This window comes from Apium graveolens, chromosome 2 (genome assembly GCF_009905375.1).
Source record: "Apium graveolens cultivar Ventura chromosome 2, ASM990537v1, whole genome shotgun sequence".
Classification (NCBI taxonomy): domain Eukaryota; kingdom Viridiplantae; phylum Streptophyta; class Magnoliopsida; order Apiales; family Apiaceae; genus Apium; species Apium graveolens.
In genome coordinates, this window is record NC_133648.1 from 55,867,665 (window position 1) to 55,889,555 (window position 21,891).

The following is a 21,891-nucleotide window of genomic DNA, read 5'->3' on the forward strand; positions in this document are numbered from 1 at the left end:
CTTAAATATAAAAATGAGTTTTGGGATCCGCTCTAACTTTTGAAAATCATTTTAAAGACTTGAAAACACTTCAAAGAGTGTTTGGAATAATGCTGATTTAATAAAGTAAATTAGTCTCAATATAAAGAAATATCTGAATATTATTATTTAAATAATATTCCCATAAAGAGTAATTGAGGTAGAAGTTGGAAAACTTATACTTGAAATGAATAGTAAATAATCAAAGATATACTTATACGAAAGTAATATCTTTATTTGAATATCAAAAGTAAGTTTGATTATCGAACATTATTCTTTAATAAATAAAGAATATTAATAAATAATAAGCGGAGTCATAATATCTCGAATGAATATTATAAATAATATTCATTAAATAAAATAAAGGAGTCATACATCCTCAAATGAATATCCAAGTAATATTCAATAAATAATATAAAGGAGTCATAAGTCCTCGAATGAATATTCAAGATAATATTCATTAATAAAATAAAGTTATCGAATAAACCTTATTCGATTAATAGTTTTGAAAACTATTACCATATATATATAATATATATATATATATATATAAAATCTACTCGGGATCCTCGACTCCCGGTTTTAAAAAATGCTTTCACCTTTGGGTCCCTATACTAAGGGTATATGCAAATTACCGCTATTCTTTAGCATAGGTATTATCAACTGAACCAACAGATATATATGGCCAGAATACGAAACAGGCATGCATATGTACCATATCACATGCTACAATATATCGCAAGAATTTGCTAATATAACCATCATGCATCTATTACAAGATAATGCATATACAAGTGTATACATCACAACAACAGTATAACGGGTAGAAAACTTGCCTGAGCGATTGGGGGTGATAAAAGGCTCGGGACGAGTCTGGTAACCTATAAAAAACAAGTAAGTTGGAATTAAACCAAAGTCACTTGTAAATCTATACTTTAACTAACTTAGACTCTAACGCTTGTTTTGCGCTTACTGATTCTCTTAAGTCACTCGAGTACCCTCGGCTCCACCATTTTTAATAATTTAACCATTACGAGTTTTAAGGAGATTCCTTCGCGAGTGTCTTACCAACTGCCTAACACTCTTACCATAATTGTTTCATACACTAATTAACCCTTTTTGGTCTTTAACCTATGTTTCAAAGTAAGGCGAGGGGAAAAGTTTCGTTCGCGAAATGCCGTTACTTAAAACGGTCGTTTCTCCTAAACCGTACATCGGAATCAAACGAACTACATATCAAAACGAAGCTCGTAACATGAACTATATAAACATGGTAATGGTCATAATCTAGCAGGGAGTTCTCGGGTCCAAATGTTATGAACAAAAGCAGTCTAAAGTAAATCGGACATTACGACGGCTATGTTTACGCGATTTCCCAAATTTAAACCAATTCAAAACAACCACAATTCAACCCCAATTCACAATCCAATCAAAACTCCATCCATATTAATTTACAACAGCCCCAAATCAACTCATTATAATCAATTTAATTAATCCTAAAACTTGAATTTAAACTATACTACACTCTTTAATCAAATCATAAGATTTCAACATTCCAATCTCCACCATTCCAACCCAAACTATTAAACAAACAAGTTTCAAGCTACTCTTTACTCTAACAACCAAAATCAACCTAATATACAAATTAAAGCTAGGGTTTGGAGATGATATACCTTCCTTGAAGTGGTATGAGTAGCTAGGAAGCCTTAGGAAGCCTTGAGGAGTCTTAGGAAAGCTTGGATCTTAAAGGAAAAGCAAGAAAAATCAAGTTAAAAACCTTGAAATCACTATTCATTGTCTTCTTCATTGATTTATTGGAGAAGATAGAGAATGAATGGGATGCTTAAACTCATAATATAGCCATATCTATGCATAAGGAACACTAGGGAATTATCTTACCAATTTAGGAGGCTTGGATCTTGGATTTTGAAAATTCTTTCCTTTGAAATTGTAAAAAGCCGAGAGCAAGCTTTTGTTGAAGAGAAATAGATTTCTTTTGTTTTGATGAAATGATTTGTTTGGCTTGGTTGATGTAATTTTGTTTTTGTTTTGGTTAATTACCTTTTTAGCCTTAACTTTGTGTGGTTCTACTTCAACCACATCTCCTTCCTTCCCATGTCATGCTTATGTCATGCTATGATGTCATCTTCCCCTCCTTGTCCTCTTCTCATTGGTTGGGTGACATCATCCTCTCTAATCCCTTTGATTAACTTCCTAATTGTTTGCCTAATGACCGCTGATCTGTTATACGGTTCGCTTAACTTTCGTTTTCGTTTATCGTTTGAGGGATCATACCCGGGATCTTATTACTTAGGTTCCCTTAACCTTTCTCAATATATTATATTCCTTTTATGATCCTCTCTTATAATCCTTTAATTTAAATCTTTTTTATCCTGTTACCTTATACTCAATTCTTTCCGTATCTAATGGATTTCCGGGAAAAATCAAAGTGTTCGGTATTGGATTCTAACGATCTTTACATACACTTGTATACCATGTAGAGTACTAATAAAATCTCAAAATATCCATAACAGAACCCCTACATAGTGTGGCATGAAAAGTTTTCTCATTCAGCTAAAACAATATTCATAAGGGTTACAAAAAGTAGAAAATTTTGGGGGTTATTACAGTCTCCCCTCCTTAAAAGGATTCCGTCCCGGAATCAAAGGCCCAACCCAAATGACTAAGGAAGAATCTGAAATTCCTAAGTCAAATGAGTTAAGACCTAAGAAACAGAAGAAGAAAGCTAACAAGGCAGGACCCAAGGAAACTTGGGTACCAAAATCAACTTGATTTGATTTTGATGTGTGCAGGGAAACAGAAAGAATCTTTGGTACTTGGATAGTGGCTGCTCAAGACACATGACTGGTGATTCTACTCTGCTCACAGAGTTTAAGGAGAGAGCTGGCCCAAGTATTACTTTTAGAGATGACAACAAAGGTTATACTGTGGGATATGGCTTGATTTTAAAGGACAATGTCATCATTGAAGATGTTGCCTTAGTGGATGGTCTCAAACACAATCTGTTGAGTATCAGCCAGCTTTGTGACAAAGGCAACTCAGTAACCTTCAACAAAGAAGCATGTGTTGTGACTAACAATCAAAACAACAAAGTGGTTCTCACTTGTGTGAGAAGAGGAAATGTGTACCTAGCTGACTTCAACTCAACTAAAGCAGAATCTGTAACTTGTCTTCTCAGTAAAGCAAGTCAAGATGAAAGTTGGCTATGGCGTAAGAAGCTATCCCATTTAAACTTCAAGACCATGAATGAGCTGGTAAAGAAAGAACTAGTAAGAGGCATTCCTCTAGTGGAGTTTACAAAGGATGGACTGTGTGATGCCTGCCAAAAAGGGAAGCAGATCAAAGCATCATTCAGGAAGAAACTCGATTCAGCAATTGAAGAGCCTCTGCAACTGCTTCACATGGATTTGTTTGGACCAGTCAATGTATTGTCAATTTCAAAGAAAAGATTTTGCCTAATAATTGTAGATGATTTCTCAAAGTTCTCTTGGACATATTTCCTAAAGCCTAAAGATGAGGCTAGTGAAATCATCATCAATCACATAAGGCAAGTTAACAATCATCCTGATTTCAAAGTTAGAAGAATCAGGAGTGACAATGGAACTGAGTTCAAGAACTATGTCATGAGAGCATTTTGTGAGGAAAATGGGATCTTGCATGAGTTTTCAGCAGCAAGGACTCCACAACAGAATGGAGTAGTGGAAAGAAAGAACAGATCTCTTATTGAAGCTGCAAGGACAATGCTTGAAGAATCAAAATTACCAACATTTTTCTAGGCTGAAGCTGTAAACACTACATGCTACACTCAGAACATCTCTCTAATTAATCAAGCAAGATGGATGACTCCTTATCAATTGTTCAAGAACAAGAAACCAACTCTAAACTTTCTTCATGTCTTTGGCTGTAAATGCTATATTCTGAGAAATTAAACTGATCAAAATGGGAAGTTTGATGCTAAAGCAGATGAAAGAATTTTTGTTGGATATGCTGTTTGTAAAGCATATAAAGTCTACAATCTAAGAACCAACATTGTTGTAGAATCTATACATGTTGTGTATGATGATAAAAAGATTGAAGGACTGAAAGATGGAGATTACCATGAGAGCCTCAAATTCGACAATGTTGAGATGGTCAGTGATGGAAGTGATGATGAGAGTGATCAAGAAACAGTGTCTAAGGATAATGCAGACAAATCTACCACCAATGAAGCACAAAACTCAACATCCGTCGATCTGCAAAATGCTTCATCCGTCGGAAGGCAATCTGTGTTATCCGTCGGTAGAAAACCTGCCTCATCCGTCGGTACTCAAAATTCACCATCAGTCGGGTTATCAAAAGGAGTAGGAAGTCAAGGCAGATCACCCATAGAAAGTACACCTTTCTCAAATCAAAGATCCACAAACTCAGGGGGAGTTTCTAGCAATCAAAACTCAGGGGGAGTTTCTAGCAATCAAAATGCAATCACACATCAAGACAACATTGAGGTCTCTTCATCTAGAGCTAATCTACCTCAACCAAGGAAATGGACAAAAGATCACCCCTTTGAACTGATTATTGGTGATGTTTCTTCTAGAGTTCAAACAAGAAGAGCAACTCAGGAAGAATATCTATACATCATCTTTCTGTCAAAGGAAGAACCAAAGAAGGTAGAAGAAGCTTTGTTAGATCCTGATTGGATTTTAGCTATGCAGGAGGAGCTAAACCAATTTCAAAGGAATAAAGTATGGAAGCTGGTACCCAAGCCTAAAGGAAAGAATTCAATAGACACCAAATGGGTATTCAGAAACAAGATGGATGAAAATGGCATAATAGTAAGGAACAAAGCAAGATTGGTTACTAAAGGCTATTGCCAGCAAGAAGGAATAGATTTTGATGAAACATTTGCTCCTGTTGCAAGACTTGAAGCCATCAGAATCTTCTTAGCCTATGCAGCCCATGCCAATTTCAAGGTCTATCAAATGGATGTCAAAAGTGCCTTTCTGAATGGAGATTTGGAGAAAGAAGTGTATGTTAGTCAACCTCCTGGCTTTGAAGATCCAAATTTTCCAGAGTATGTCTACTATCTACTGAAAGCACTTTATGGACTGAAGCAAGCACCTAGAACCTGGTATGACACTTTATCAAAGTTCTTTTTGGAAAATCACTTCACAAGAGGTACTGTAGATAAAACTTTATTTTTCAGAAATTTTAATGGCTCTAGCATACTTGTTCAAATTTATGTAGATGATATTATTTTTGGCTCTACAGATGAGAGACTTTGTAAAAAGTTTGCCAAACTGATGCAAAGTAAGTATAAAACGAGTATGATGGGAGAACTAACTTACTTTCTTGGTTTACAAGTTAAGCAAGTTAGTGATGGAATATTCATTAGTCAAACTAAATATATTTTTGATCTTTTAAAGAAGTTTGATCTAATGGATTACACATCTGCAAAAACTCCCATGACCACTGCAACTAAGCTTGAACTAAACACTACTGAAAAGTCTGTGGATATTTCAAGCTATAGAGGCATGGTTGGCTCACTTCTGTACTTAACAGCTATTAGGCCAGATATAATGTTTGCTACATGTTTATGTGCTAGATTTCAGGCTGATCCTAGAGAGTCTCACTTGATAGCTATTAAGAGAATTTTTAGATATCTCAAGGGAACACCAAAACTTGGCATTTGGTATCCTAGAGATTCTGGTTTTGATCTAACTGGTTATTCAGATGCAGATTATGCAGGTTGCAGAATTGACAGAAAAAGCACAACAGGAACTTGTCAATTTCTAGGAAACAAGCTTGTGTCCTGGTTCAGTAAAAAGCAAAATTCAGTTTCCACTTCTACAGCTGAAGCTGAATATATTGCTGCTGGCAGTTGTTGTGCACAGATTTTATGGATGAAAAATCAATTGCTAGACTATGGTTTGCAAGTTGAGAGGATTCCAATTTTCTGTGATAACACAAGTGCAATTTCCATCACTGAAAATCCAGTGCAACATTCAAGGACAAAGCACATAGACATAAAGTACCATTTCATAAGGGAACATGTAATTAATGGTACTGTAGAGTTACATTTTGTTCCAAGTGAGAAGCAACTTGCAGATATCTTTACCAAGCCACTGGATAAATCCACCTTTTCAAGGTTGGTAAGTGAGTTAGGTATGCTTAATTACTCTTGAATTTATCTGAGTTATTTTGCAAGTAGAAATGTAGCCAGAAATTTAACTAATTTTTAGTCATGGATGAAATTTTTGTTGAATCGAAATTTGTATCTCGACGGATGACCATTATCCATCGAGTTGAGTCATCCGTCGATATACTATTTACAAATAAAAATCAATTATTTTTCTGGAATCTTTTGAAACTCGACGGATAACAGTTTATCCTCATCCGTCGAATTGTCTAAATCTTAACCGTTAATTCCCTGAACATTATCCATCGAGTATACTTACAGTTTGTAAGTATTACACGACGTATAATGGGTGGAATTTTTACAGTTTATTTTTAAACGGCTATTTTAGGCAATTTCTATTGGGTAATTTACTTTTCTTTATTATTTTCATCCGTTGTTTTTGAGATAGTATAAAAGCTTATTTCATTCCAATTATTTTCTTTTATCATTCTCAAATTCAACTACTTTTATTTTGTACTCTCTCAAGCAAATATCCTCTTTCTCTTCAAGCTTTCATTCTCTAACAATGGCACCTGTAGTAAAGATTATGTCTCAGACTGGGTTCATTTATGAGAAGAACAACTTCACTGCTTTGGTTAATAAGGGTATTCAGCAATCAGAAGTCTACCACAAGATGATGGACTTTGTGAAGAACTGCAAGTTAAGCCATGCCATACTTGAATCACCCACAATTTTCTGTGAAGTTGTTGAAGAGATGTGGACCACTGCAATCTACAACTCTACTGACAAAACCATCACTCTAACTATCAAAGGTAATGAGTTCTGTATCAATAGTGATGTGATAAAAGCATGTTTCAAAATTACTGATGATAATGTAACTTCACCACACAATGACACTGATATTATCTATATGCTTAACTCCATGCATTATGCACTTCCTACTACTAAGCTAAGTGATATTAGAAGATTAGGTCTTAGGAAGAAATGGAGTTTCATGTGTGATGTTGTGACTAAAGTTTTCTCTGGTAAAATCAGTAATTTTGATTCTGTGAACATTTCCATGCTTAACATGCTATACATGCTAGTTACAGATAAATTTTACAACTTCAGTGACTTTGTCTTGTATGAGTTAGGTTTTAAACTAGGTGAGTTAGCCAAAAGGGGAAAGAATGTATATTATGCTAGATTTTTTATGCTATTGGCTAACCATCTTTGTCAAGAGATTGTACTTGAGAACCCAAACAACAAATTAGCTTGTTGGGTTCAAGAGAGAAGAATCATTACAGATTTGAACAGAGCCCGCAATCATAGGGATGTACCAATGTTCTACTTCCCTGTAATGCAGACACCTCAGGTAAGTGAGGTAAGTTCATCCATACCCTCAACTATTCCAATCTCCTCAATTTCTTTGAGTTCAGGAGTATCTATGGCAACTGTGACAATGACCAAACAGTTGCCTACAAAAGCTTCCAAAACAACTGTAATTTCCAAATCCAAGTCAAAGAAAACCCCCTCTGGTATCTCTCAAAAGGTACCAGTTGAAAAATCTACCAAAGCCAAAGAGGGGAGTGTGAAGGAGGGTCAGTTAGGTGAGGGAAGGGGTGAACATCAAAGAAACCCCAAAAATAAGGTTGGAGAGTTGAGTGAATCCCAGCCTAGCCACACTGAAGTTTCCCAACAAACTGCAGTGCTTAAAAAGGACAAAAGCTCACTTCTAGTTGCATCCTCCCAAAAGGATGTGGCTATTGAACAAAGCTCTCAGCCAAGAACACAGGCCAAAAGGGTTAGGGACACAAGCTCACCCCAAACTTACACAAGAAAGAAGAAATCCAAAACAACTGGAGATGCGCAGGGCACACACACAGTGCAAACTGGTGCTAAAGACACAGTCCCTGCACCTTCTCAAATTCAGTTTGATGTGGCTCCAATAAATGTGGAGTCACAGCCAAAATCTCTTATAATAGAAGCCTCTGAAACACCATACTCACCAACAAACTCTCTGGAAGTGGATATGATAAACACTTCAATTCCTGATTCCCCTTCTTTAACTCTGTTGGGGAAGCCAAAATCTAGTACAAGTGAGCATCATCTTTTAGATGATTTGTTGGCTCACTTGCCAATTCTTTCAGATACTATTATGACACCTGTGCCTCAAATAACTTCAATCAACACAGAGTCAACAATAGTTTCTCTTCCCACCTCATTCATTTCTACTCTCTCGATGGATATTGCTCATCCATCGAGTAGTGATTGTATCCCGACGGATAAGCTTAACAGCAGTTATCCGTCGGATAGCTTTACCACTCACCCGATGGATATCACTTATCTGTCTAGTGACTCTGCACAACTTCAAACTTCAATTATTTCAAGTGCAGAAGATTTAGTGGTAATACAGTCACTCTTAGGACTGAGAGAGGAGAGTGCATTGAGTGAGAGGCTGGGTTGCTCCCAGGAAAAAGGAGAGAAAAAGAGTGAATCTCAGCAATCCATTTATTCAGGATTGGCAAAAGTGAGTGAGAGGAGTCCCACCTTAGTAGGTGAAGGTGAGGGTGTGAGGGTGGGGAGCCAGGGTGAGACCCTGATGCAATAAAAGAGAGATTATGAGAGAAAGGCAGGTACAGGAGAAATAAGGGTGGATCCAGCCATTGCTAGTGAGTCAATGATTGTGGATGATGCTGAAAAGGGAAGACAATTTCAGCAACATTACAAAGCTGAAATTGATAACATTTCCTTGGATGCTGACACTTTTACTCATCTGGTGTCAGCCTATCAATTGTTGGCTGCTCAGGGCAATGTGGAGGAAGAAAAGACTTTGAATTTAATACACACCTCGGAATCTCTTCAAAGAGATAAAGCTGCTGTCAATAGGATGCCTTCTCAAGCTGGTGAGCCATCTGAAGAATTTTGAGTAAATTCTAATGATGATGACTTTGTTTCTTTGGATGGAAGCATGAACTTAGGGGGAGATGAAGGCCCAAGTTCTGTTTTAAATTTACCTGGATGGGCATGGACAAAGGAATTTACACCAGGACAATTTGATGTGTCTTTGGTCAAGCAAGTGATGGCTATTCAAAAGGCCCTTCAGGAAACTTCAGATGCTGGTACCAAGGCTATTCATCAAGCTCACCTAGACTCTCTACATCTCATGAAGATCCAGCACTTAAGACAAAATATGAGTGTGGATGAACTAAAAAGAGATATAGCTGACTTGAAGACATACAATTCTGAGATGCTGGATTCAGTAATGCCATATAGTACCATGCAAGATCTATTACTAAGATTGAGGAGAGAATCAGATTCTGAAAAGAAGCTAGCCAAGCTGGAAAACAAAGTTCAAGTTATTGAGAATTCAGTGGCTATCCTTCTTCAAAATCAACAGACTCAGACAAATCTTCTCATGCAACTGGCTAAAGCACAAGGCCTAACTCCTCAACTTGATGATAACAAAAAGGGGGAGAGAGAATCAAGTAAGGGGGAGAAAGGACCAACTGAGGGGGAGAAACTTCAAGAACAAATCAGCAAAGTAATTGTACCTTCAATTACAGTCTCCAAGCCAACAGTTGCAGATAGTATAAATCTAATTAAAGCAGCAGCAGCAAATTTGAAAGTTGCTGAAAAAGGAAAGTTGAGTTTGATCAACTGGAATAAGATTGATGAGGAGATACAGAAAAAGTTTGAACTAGTCAAGGAGCCAGTTCAGTCAGCCATCAATCACTTTCATGTCAAGCCAATCAGTGTGAATGAGATGAGCATGAACTATCTGGAAAAAGGACAATCTTCCTGCATCAAGTCTACAAAAGCTGAAATAATTCTTAAACCAAGGGCAAATTATCCAAAATCATCTTGGAAGAACCCTATGGACACTATGTATGAGACACCCAAGCCTGATGAAAAGAAGCTTCTGTCAAGATCTATTGTCTTCTATAAAGATCCAGCTGATTCAGCTTCAAAAAGGAGAATTGCTAAGATACTCAGAAATGGAAAGGAAATTTGTGTGGTAGCTGGACATCCACAATTTGCTCAAGCAAAGAAAGAAGAAAAAGCCAGATTAAAGCAGGAAAAGAGGCAAGCTACTCTAGATGCAAAGAAGTCTAAACAAAAGAAAGAACAGATTGTTATCTTGGCCAAGCTACAGGCTGTAAACTCTTCTCAACAAATTCCCTCTCAACCATCAGAAGCTGCTGAATCAAGGAAGAAAATTGAAGAACAGAAGAAATCCCCAAGGAAGAAAGAATTGGCTAGAAGAACAAAAAAGAAACTGGATGTTGTTGACAAGGAATTGGAAGATCAATTTTCTAAGGAATCCACTCCAGCTACAACTCAAGCATCAAAGCCCTCTGTGGTATTTGAAGACATAAGGGTGGTGGATCCCTACAGGAACATACATGGTGAACCTATTGTGCCAAAGGATGAGCCAATAGAGTGGGATAAAATACCAATTCCTAACTTCAGCTTACCAATCCTTCGCAAGCCAAAAAGGACAAAGTTAAGGGCAGTCAAGAAAATGAAGTTGTCACCTCTCAAATCCAAGTCAGTAATTAAAGCTCAACCCAAGGTCAACAGGGGAGACTACTTGTACTTGTGTAACATTAAAGAATTTTCAGATCTAAATCTTTATCTGGATGAATTGGATGAAGTAAGGGCAATTGATGCATACAGAAACGTACCTGAAAGGTTGGTGTTCAAGTACAAAGGAGGAAGGGAGATTCAGTGGCCACTTCACAAGATTCTTCAAGAAATCCAAGCTGTGCTGATTAAAGTCTATTCATCCTTCAAGAAAAACTTTGGGTTCAATGTAACTGCAAGAAGACTAGTATTGAAGAAGATTGAAGAGCTGAGGAGTGTTAGAGCTAAAGATACACTCCCAAAGACTCTAATCATCCCATACACAGGGAGAAGAGTGCATCTAAGGCCCTACTGGCTGATGGAATTCATGGATGACAAGGGTGTAAGAAGATTCTTCAGATTAGAAGACCAATTGAGTATCTCTAGCAATGAGACTCTCTTGGAAATGCAAGAAAAGCTAGATCTCTCAGAATCTGATGAACTAGAATTCCACAGGCAGCTCCAGAATCAAATTGAAGAAAATAACAGAAAGCTTGTAAGAAGATCAAGACCTTCAAGGAACTAGAAAAATCTGTTCAGGCTAGAGGAGCATCTTGAATTGACTGTGAGCCAAACCTTGTTCATTTTAATTAACTGAAGCACTTTCAGTTTTATCTACTTATCTTTAAAGATATATGTTCATGATGTTTTATTATCATCAAGTATCTCTTAATTTATGGCTACAATTCCAATAGACATAAATTGGGGGAGATTGTTGTGCATATGTTATGTACTTGATGATTTCATAAACAAAACATCTAAGTAGATTTTACTTAGTGATATTATGTAGCACTCGATGGATAAAAATTATAGTCCCGACGGATAACTCATTATAGTCCCGACGGATGATTAACTTATTATCCATCGAGTGAGTAGCTTATGTAATAATAAGTTTGTAGCACAGTTATGTATGCACCTTTGTATAGAATCTGTTGTAGCACATAAGTCATGTTGACTTTAACTAGATATGCAGAATAGGTTGATTAATTGTACTTAAATGATGTCTTGTAATTCTGCATAAGTGATATAGAGTCAAGTGCCAAAATAGCTACCGACGGATGATTAACAAAGCCATCGACGGATGATCAAATGACTATCAACGAATTTTTAATATAACAGTCGATGGATGATAAATTAAATCATCAACGGATGTTCTGAAAGTCGACGGATGATCATATGAAGAATTCAAACAGCAGTTGAACAGTGAAAGCTGACACACAGCCGTCGAGATGTATACAAACACACCGTGGAAGCTCATTAACTGGTTAATAGAGGACGAAAAGCAGCAAAGCTTAAGACTGTTAGATTTTATATTTGTTCAGTCTTTTTGACTTTATAATTTTGGTATTATATAAACCAAGAGAGTAGCAAATAGAAAAATAACTGAGATAGCTGAGAAACACAAAAACAGAGAAATCTTTGTAAGCAGAATCCTTAGCATTTCCTGTATTCTCAGTAGTTCCATTTGTAAGTAGCTGTGAGCATTTCTGCACACAGAGTCCTCTCGATATATTATATATATCTCTAGTGGAATTGTTTAAATTCACCAGAAAGTTTTTAAAGACTCTTGTTTTTAATTACTTATGTTTTGATTCAATTAAGTTTACATTCCGCATTGTGCTAATGAAAACAAATATATCTATAATCGAGTTGAACATTTTTATTTCAAGAAAAAGGTTCAAGAATTCCATTCAACCCCCCTTCTGTAATTCTTGCTATATTGTTAAGGGACTAACAGAATCATCAGTTGCAATTCCTGATGACTTTGTCGACACAGCTGGAACTAAGGAGCCAACTACTGATGCTAGTGCTCTGATCAAAAAGTTTTCAATGAACAAAAAAACCGCTGAGCCCAAGAAAACTGACAAGAGCAAGTTGAAAAGAAAATATGATGATGTGGTTAGATACATCAGAAAGAAGAAAAAGGCTCAGTTCTCTGCTATGGATGTCAGTCCACAAGAACCTAAGTCTCAAAGGGATTTAGAAACTGCGACACATCCAGTTACACAAGAACCATCTTCTTAAAGTGAAGATGCATACAAAGAGGTTGCACAAATAATTTTTGATTTTGCTCAAGGTGATCTTCTTGCTGACTCTGAACAACTGCTACAAGAAAAGAAGGCTCATCAGGATGTATTGTCAAAGGTGGATGCAGTTATTAATGATCTGATGTTTGAGGAGAGTACACAAGAACCTTCACCGATTCTTGCTGAAGCAGCTCATATTCCTCAGGCCCCACAAGAACCATCAGTTCAAAGTACTGATGTTGGCCTAGTTCATCCTTCTGAAGAATCAAATCCTGATGCTACAATAAATCCTGATGTTGATCAACTATCCATTCAAGCAGCTTCTACAGTTGATTTTTTGCTGCTAACTAGCTTGTTAAAGCATCCTGATGTGTTGTTTGTTCCTCCACTATCATCACTTCCACTTGAGGATTCACCTTCAGGTATTGCTTATTTTTCTCTGTTGTTTTCCATGTTTGTATGATTATAAATAGTCTCTTGTTTGAGGTTACCTCTATTTATATCACAAGCATACTACTCCTCTCAGCCACCTCTTATTTCTTTACAATATGTGTGATTGTGCTTTTTTGTGAGACTGTGTGACATTATTATGCGAGAAAATTAAACCTTGAGTGGCAGTCTCCTGTACTGGAAAAAGGAGAGGTAGTTTTGAGAAAAGAATTTTATAAGTTTTTTCTTTGCTTATAAACTTTCTTCTGTGAGAAATATATTACTCTTAAAAGTAATATATTGTGTGAGAAGTGATGGGATCACTTGAAAAGATAAGAGAGATTTAGGTGTTACTTTGTTTTATATTTCAGGATCTCATCAGAAACAGACACTTATAGCTAAGGATCCTCTTAAAGGTAAAGCAATTCTGCCTAGCTCTGCGAACTCTTCTGAGGGCCTGTCTAGCTCTGATTCTGATGAAGATAGTGATCATGATGATTCTAACACAGCTCAGCTTAAAACTGCTATTGATGCATCTAAGAAGTCCAATGTTGGTTCTTCTTCACATTTCAATGCTGATCCTTCTTATTACAATGCTGATGCTTAGCATTTTCAAAAGACTGAATGAGATTTTGCATGGAGAGATGCACATACTTCTATCTCCTCAACTATTGGTATGCAACATGTTCACAGGGCCTATGATGGACTTCAAAACCCTGAACTTAAATTACATCTGAAGGCCTCTACGATCTCTGTAAAAGGAATTCTCTCTGAACTTGCTGATATGAAGACATCTCATGCTAGTTTACAAGACAAGATTGATGCATTTATGATTAATCCACGTACTTCAACTGAACTCATAAGTGTGAAAAAGGTTGTTAAAGCCGTGGTTCAATCTTAACAAAGCATGGATACTCAATTTTCTTCCTTGGAAGATAAAGTGTCTTTAATGGCTGATCAGCTGGATGCTATGTTTTCTCTTCTTTCAAATACTGATGCCAAAAAGGGGGAGAAGATAGCTGTCAAAAAAGTACACCTGGCTCTATTCAGTTGAAAGATAAAGATACTGATGATGATGGTGATGGTGATAAAAATCCGGTTCTAAATTTTCAAATTGCTCCTATTGCTCACCAACCTCAACATTCTAAAATATCTGGTTCTTCAGGACAAGGAAAGTCCATGGGTGCTCATGAAGTTAAGCACAAGACTAATGTTGATGCTCCTGAAACTGGTGATGTTACAATCTCTAACTTAGCATATGCTAAAGGGTAATTCTTTCCTTACAGACACAAGGAAATAGGTGAAGAGATTGCTATGTACTACAAAGATAAAAGGTTTGAGAAAAAGAATGCCATGAGTGCTCTTGGATTGAAAACTGAAGAATTTCCTGATCTAACAATTGAAGAAGCAGTTATGCAACAGAAAGAGTAAATGAATCAAATTGAAGCTGAAGCAAACACCTCTAAAGGAAGAGGAAAAAGTTGTGGAAGAGCTACAAGAGCTAGAGGAAAAAGAGGAAGAGGAAGAATTTCTAATTCAAGTCAAGGTTCTGCAATTGATTTAGCATTTCTGAATGTTCTATTCAGAGAAGGTTTTGTTCCTTAGAAAGGACATGATTTAAAAGAAGAAGCTGAGGATACTGAAGAGATGATTATCCTAAGGAAGAAGAAATCAACCGCTGACATTGCTCAAGTTGATATAACTAATGCAAATGTGTCTCTTGAAGCAGACATAAAACCTGAGGGAAAAGCAGATCCTGATGTTGTGAGTCTGATAGCTGATTTTGACACTAATGAAAAGGTGATCAAAGTATAGGATGAATCAATTTTTGATGAACAAGAAAGAATTGACAGATGGAGAGATGGTCAAGCATGCAGTGACTATGAGCAAAGAATTATAAATTCAAGAAGAGAGCTGTGGCAAAAAACAAGAGGGAAGATTCATGATGTATCCACTGGGTATGCTCCCCTCAGCAAAAAGGATAAAAGATGGAAAGATGTTTATTTATTTAGTTATCCTAAAGGATTCAAGCATATTGAATTTGTGTCAGCAGGACAAAGGGATTCTATTTCAGAACAGGAGAATATTGATAAGTCCATCAAGAAACCTTCTTGGGTGGAACATAATGAAAAGCTAAAGCTTATCAAAACTCATACTAGAGGAGGTATTGGTCATTCTGGAATGGAAACTCTGAGGTCTGATTTACTGGACACTTATATTCTGACTGACAATCTTGGTGAAAGAGTTACTCCACCACATCTTGAGAAGGTTGAAGATGTAAAGATTGTATATAGGAAAATAAATCTTGGTGATGTCATAGAAGAGATTATGTACTTCTTGAGAGATGGTAAAGTGAAAAGCTTTACATTGCAGCAACTCTTGATGAAGACTGTGACTGAGTTGAAATATATTCACTATCTTCTTAGAGTTGAGGACAATGTCACTAGAAACTGGTCTTCTATGATACTTGAGAGTATCATAAGAACATTCATGAACAAAGAAGACAAATATAATGGTGATTATGTTCCTATATACAGAACTTATACTGGTCAAGAAATGAAGATGGAAAAGGGAGCTGCAGTTGTGAAAGTTTTTCTCAACAATCCTCAGTTATCTTTCAGTTCTGATCGTGAAGATGTCAGCTTAAGCTTTATGTTGAATGGTGATCTTGAAATAACTAAGAGTTCGATTTCTAAATTAAGATCAACCATTTATCAGCTTGGAGAAGATACTGGAGAGAAGAAAGAGTTGAAGAAAAAGCTTGTCAAAGTCCTTCAAGACAAGGAGGAAGAAAGGTTGAACAAATTTCTAGAAACAACTGTCAGTTATCTTAGGATACTGAAGTAAGCCTTATTCCTTGTACATTTTGTAATTGATTTTGGCATCATTGAGAATGCAATTTGTGCTGCATAAATTAGGGGAGATTGTTACGTGTTGATTCTCAATGATCAGGAGGAGCTTAGGATCTGACTGTTTTAGATGTCATCAGGATTTGATGTTCCAACAGGATTTCATGCATCATCAGTATCTGCAGAACATTAACATCTGAAGGAAGTCTGTTGTAAAGATTGATTATGTTCCTTATTTTAAGGGATGGATATCTATTTGTTCTGAGTGATAGGACTTTGTATATTCAGTTAAAGATATGTATCATTTTCTGTTAGTAATTAATAACGCATATCCTAGACTAATTTGTAGCAGCTGTGTATTATATAAACACAGTTTAGATCATCACATAGTGATTAACTCGAGCATTGTACGACCTAAAAGCTCTCAAGAACATCAGTATTTCTTGAGAGAGTTTGTAACAGTTTTGATCATAAATATAAAGAACTGTTATATTTTTATACTTGTTCGAAATGTTTATACAATTGTATCCAATCCCCCTTATACAGTTGTATTATTACTGGGCAACACTATTCATCATCTTCTCCCACGAGAGCTGGTGAAATAAGCAGCAAAGAAAATACAGAGAATCTCAAGCTCCTTGAATATCCATTTAACTTCTCACCGGAGTAACGCTATAATGCCCGATTTAACTCTTGTATATTCATAGGGGCATTATAATCGTTATCCGGTAATTAAATCCTTGGAAAAACAAAAGCTAGATCATCGTATAGGATTTGATTTGTAAATCTTTGTAGAAGTTAGGAACTTTATTGTTCTTAGATTGTAGCCAGTTAATTTATTTACCGGAATGTAGCAACACCCCTCGCGGATTTATATATGAATATATATTTTTCCGAATATCTTGTGTTCCTCATTTTAATATTCCAAACACTATTCACCTCAAGAACACTGAACCACTAACCCAACACTAAATTTTATATCCTCAAAAGATTCGATTTTTTTAATTTAGTGAGTATCGTATTCAACCCCCCTTCTACGATACTTCGGGACCTAACACTACAGATGCCAACACCGAGAGTCTTCTCCAAGCACACCTTGAGTCTCTTCACTTGCACAAAATCCAATCTCTAATCAAAGTCAAGATGTGACTGAGATCAAGACAGAAATTGGACAAGTCAAGAAGGACATATATGACGCCCTCCAAACCTGAGTCAGAAGTTTGGGGTTCACAACACACACACACACACTCTCTCAATATATATACCTGCTTATGAAAGTAATATATGTAAAGACCCTACTTACTATAACCATGGATCACAAAAGGTTAAAGTATAAAAATAAGCCGCAACCTTAATTTTTATTACATCGTACCAAATCCCAACAAATTCCGCTTACAACTGATAATGATATCATTCTTACAATCTTACATAACTCATCTATATTATAAAGCTACTGCTAACTCAGTCCATCTTATCCTGGAATCTTAGCTTGCACACTGGACTGGGAATCCTTGTTACCAACAATTTCCTTTTCAACTGTAAAATAATATAAACAGATTTGCAAGAGTGAGCTAACTAGCTCAACAAGTCATAATAGCAATAACTAAGGTTCAACAATAATCAGTTGAAATGATTCAGAAGAATCAAGTTTCTGGATAAACAATGAATATAATTGGATATTCTTTTTTCATTTTTAAAAACCAAGATTAGTCTGCTGATCAGTCACGCACTAACCCCGAGCAAGACTCCCAGCTTTGCTCTATATACTGGATCCAAGGCACGCATTGGCTTAATATGACCACGAATCTGGTCTGACCACGAATCTGGTCTGACCACGAATCTGGTCCACATTTATAAAACCATCCAATTCTAAACAATTCAATATGATAACCATTACAATTCAATATGATAATCATTGCAATTCAATAAAAACAGAATCATGATTAACATTGATAAAGCATTTATCTCAGAGCATAAACATTTCACAGGTATCACCAGGGTGAATTAAGGTGTAAATATGAAGAACGGATTCAAGCCTGATGAAGAATCAAGTATCTGAAGAACAATGGTTCAATGATAATACAGGGATTGATCTTTGATGTGATAGGGTATTCCAGGTTGTATAAGTTTATGTATGCTCAAGAAATTATGTTGAAATACTTGGTTTATGGTGTGGATGTATTTGTGGAGTAGTATTGTATTTGTATAGTTTAATATCTGGGAAATCAACCGTTGGTGGTTTACAAGAAATAAAGCTTACAGCTCAAGTTCAATGATAAGATCAGGGTTCAAGGTTGAATAATTTAAAGTGCTTGCAATATAAAAAAAGATTTATTTTGAATACTAGCAACATGTTATGAGAAGTTCAGGAATATTTGCAATATATCTCGAAGAAAGATTCAGAAGTACTTGCCTTATCACAGATGATTTCCAACTTTAATTATACTCATCTAACAATTTTACTTTTCCAACTGAATGTTGTTCCTGAGTGGTGAGCATAGTTTCATGAACCATGTCACTTGATTTTGGCAACATTTTAGAAATGGATTGAAGTGTTTCATTTTTAAGAAGAAATTTGAGATATAAGATTTATGATATGTAGATTGAGTGTTGACAACTTCCATTGATAGAAAAATAGAGTTTCAAGAAATTCGCCCTATTCCATGTTATCATACTTTTGAAATATATATATGGTTAGACATTTTGATAGACAAGAACACTCAAATATCATAAGTCTCATGATATTAGAAACAAACCTTTCATCAATTTCTTCTGTGATATCAGTTGCTCCGTTATAATTTGTATATGTTCTTCCACTTGCAAACAGCTTCAAACATGTAATTATAATACTGATTAAAAGAATATTTAAATAAATTCAAAAATTATCATCATAATATAATAGTCAATCAGAGTCTGACCATTATCAGTATTTAATCAACAAATATCAGGATTTATCAGTCAACACAAGTTTGACCAATATCAGAATTGAACAACTATTGTCAGGATTTATCAATCAAAACAAGTTTGTCCAAAATCAGAATTTATACACATAATCAGAGTTAAACATGCAGCTACTTGATGAGATTAATAGAAGTTAATTGCATGCTTTCATGGCATCATAATTTAACATTATAATCAGTATTTAGTAAGTACTGATACATAATAAAAATATACCATACTCTAACTATCAGTAGTTATTCCTTAATTATCAGAGTTTGAGAAATGTCCTAATATCATTCCTAATTCATTCACCAATCTTGTGAAGGTGGCTTCACAGAGAGGCTTGGTGAATACATCTGCTAATTATTGATCTGTTGGAACAAAGACCAATTTCATTGTACCTTCTTACACATGCTCCATTATGAAATGGTACCTAATGCTGATGTGTTTGGTCATCGAATGTTGTACTGGATTTCCTGTCATTGCAATAGCACTTTGATTATCACAATATATAGGAATAGCATAATAGTCTAACCCATAATCCAGTAACTGATTCTTCATCCATATAATTTGAGCACAACAGCTTCCTGCAGCAATATATTTAGCTTCTGCAGTTGATGTGGAAATAGACTTTTGTTTCTTGCTAAACCAAGAAACCAATCTGCCACCAAGAAATTGGAAGCTTCCAGAAGTGCTTTCCCTGTCTATTTTGCATCCTGCAAAATCAACATCTGAATATCCAATTAGCTTAAAATCTAAATCTCTAGGATACCATAATCCAAGATTTATGGTGCCTTTGAGATATTTAAAAATTCTTTTAACGTCTAATAGATGAGGTTCCCTTGGATCAGCTTGGAACCTTGCACAGAGACAGGTAGCATACATGATATCAGGTCTACTAGCAGTCAAATATAGGAGTGACCCAATCATACCTCTGCAGTTAGTTATATCTACTGATGAACCAGTATTTAAATCTAACTTGGTTACAGTGGCCATGGGAGTTGATGCAGTTGAACTGTCTTGCATTCTAAATCTTTTGAGAAAATTCCTGGTGTATTTTGATTGATTTATGAAGATCCCTTCATTAGTCTGTTTTACTTGTAACCCCAAAAAGTAACTCAATTCTCCCATTATACTCGTTTGATATCTAGACTGCATTAACTTTGCAAATTTCTCACAAATTTTATTATTAGTAAAACTAAAAATGATATCATCTACATATATTTATACTAATAACAAGTCTTTACCATGGTATTTATAAAAGAGAGTTTTGTCAATTGTCCCTCATGTGAAACCACTTTCTAACAGAAATAGAGCAAGTGTTTCATACCAAGCCCTTGGAGCTTGTTTTAGTCAATAGAGTGATTTATCGAGTAAGTAGACATGATCTGGATATTTTGGATTATTGAACCCTGAAGGCTGTTCAACATAAACTTTCTCTTCGATTTCTCCTTAGAAATGCACTCTTTACATCCATTTGGAACACTTTAAACTTCTTGTGAGCAACATAGGCTAGAAAAATTCTGATTGCCTCAAGGCTTGCAACTGAAGCAAAAGTCTCATCATAATCAATGCCTTCTTGCTGTGAATAGCCCTTTGCAACCATTCTTGATTTATTTCTTGTAACAATGCCCTCACTATTAGTTTTGTTACTGAACACCCACTTTGTACTAACAACTGATCTGTTCTTTGGTCTTGGCACAAGAGTCCAGACTTTGTTCCTTTCAAATTCATTAAGCTCCTCTTGCATTGCTGTTATCCATTCAACATCTTGAAGAGCTTATTCCACTTTCTTGGGTTTAGTTTGAGATAGAAAATAATGGTAGAGACATTCATTTTGAGTGGTTTTCCTGGTTCTTACACCACTATCAGTATTTCCAATGATTAAGTCAGGCGTGTATGACTTAGACCATTTTCTTGCAGATGGAAGTTGACTTCTTGAAGAAGAACCTCCCCCTTGATCCATGAACTCTCTATTATTTCTTTGACTTATACCACTATCATGTCCTGATGCTCCCCCTGAATCAGTATTCCCACTGCTATCAGTATTTGACTCATCATAATTTGAGGAATGAGAGTTTGATGACTTATTTACTGATATTTCTTGAGTTGAATCACTTGTGGAAGACTCTGGATTTGAATCATGTTGCTCTCCCTCAACATATGCTTCAGTATTTGAAGATTTTCCACTATCATGTGGATCATCAGAGCTTTGAGTGATTTCAAGATTTACTGTATCAGGATTTGTTAGTGAATCAGGATTTAACTGTTTAACGTATGGTACTTCATTTTCAAATCTCAACTTATCATGGTCATCTGCATCTTCTAGACCTGTAATCTTCTTGTCATCAAAAGATACATGTATAGATTCCATGACTGTCCTTGTTCTCAGGTTGTAAACTCTGAAGGCTTTTCTTGACAATGGATATCCAACAAAAATGTCTTGATCAACTTTTAGATCAAATTTGGTAAGCTGTTCAGGATGAGTTTTGTGAACAAAACACTTGCAACCAAAATTGTGAAAGTACTTCAAATTTGGATTATTTCCCTTCACCAACTTAAATGATGTTTTTCCATGCATGTTGATCAAAGTTGCATTTTACGTGAAGCAAGCTGTTTGCACAGCCTCAGCCCAGAAGTAGGAAGGCAATCTTGCTTCCTCTAATATGGTTCTTGCAGCTTCCATGAGAGTTCTATTCTTTCTTTCAACAACTCCATTTTGTTGTGGAGTTCCAGGAGCAGAAAATTCTTGTTTTATTCCCTTGTATTTGCAGAACTCTTCCATAGAACTGTTCCTGAATTCAGTTCCATTATCACTTCTAATGATCTTCACTTTGTATGTTGATCCTTTTTCCAGCTTTAGCACATAATCAAGAAGAATGGATGG

The 21,891-nt window shown here is 35.9% G+C and overlaps 1 pseudogene; it reads left to right on the plus strand.

Moving 5' to 3' along the window:
* LOC141689798 (uncharacterized) overlaps window positions 1-21,891 on the plus strand; it is a 112,355-nt pseudogene that overhangs the window by 55,688 nt on the left and 34,776 nt on the right.